The 867-nt window shown below is 52.5% G+C and overlaps 1 non-coding gene across 1 annotated transcript; it reads left to right on the top strand.

Moving 5' to 3' along the window:
* The first annotated feature begins 511 nt into the window (after positions 1–511).
* Positions 512–583, top strand: trnae-uuc (transfer RNA glutamic acid (anticodon UUC)). The gene has a single exon. It is a non-coding gene; the product is annotated as a tRNA-Glu (tRNA).
* The last annotated feature ends 284 nt before the right edge of the window (positions 584–867 follow it).

The raw sequence follows: 867 nt of genomic DNA on the forward strand, positions 1-867 counted from the left end.
GGGATGTAGGTGACAGGTCAGAGAGGAGGTGGAGCGAACAGTTGAGAAGGGAGATTGGCAGGTAGGACAGGTCATGAGGACAGCGCTGAGCTGGAAGGTTGGAACTGAGGTAAGGTGGGGGGAGGGGAAATGAGGAAACTGGTGAAGTCCACATTGATGTCCTGGGGTTGAATTTATCCGAGGCGAAAAATGGGGCGTTCTTCCTTCAGGCATCGGGTGGGGAGTGAGCGGCGATGGAGGAGGCCCAGGACCTGCGTGTCCTCGGCAGAGTGGGAGGGGGAGTTGAGAGGGTGATGGGGTTGATTGGTGCGGGTGCCGTGGAGATGTTCCCTCAAGCGCTGTGACTGGACTCTGCGAGGAGTCTCCAGTCTCCCCAATGTAGAGGAGACCGCATCGGGAGCAATGGATACAAGCAATGATGTTGATGGAAGCCTTCTCACGATCGTGGCCCCGGTTCGATTTCCGGGCAGGGAAGCAATTTACAATAGGGCTGTGAGGTGGCGATGCTATCTCCCTGGTAGTCTAGTGGTTAGGATTTAGCGCTTTCACCGCTGCGGCCCGGGTTCGATTCCCGGTCAGGGAAGTGTTTTTCACTGGATCCTTTGCCTACCCAATCTACTTAAATGCGCTATACAGTTACTTATTGGTCTTCGTCGTTACTGGCGACTGAAGTGTGCAGTGCCACGTTGAAATAGTGTCCTGATTCCGGCTTGTTTGTATGTGCAGGGATCATTGCTTCTGTAGCGAAGTACTTGGTTCGTGTGTGTTGTTTTCCTGTGGACGCTGGTTTGAATTTACCATTGACTGTTCGCTCTACTGTGACATCTAGAATTGGCACTTTGTTGTTGTTCTCTTCTTTTGTGAATT

Source organism: Chiloscyllium plagiosum, unplaced genomic scaffold (genome assembly GCF_037043375.1).
Source record: "Chiloscyllium plagiosum isolate Xiang-an unplaced genomic scaffold, Cpla_swu_hap1 HiC_scaffold_27, whole genome shotgun sequence".
NCBI lineage: Eukaryota > Metazoa > Chordata > Chondrichthyes > Orectolobiformes > Hemiscylliidae > Chiloscyllium > Chiloscyllium plagiosum.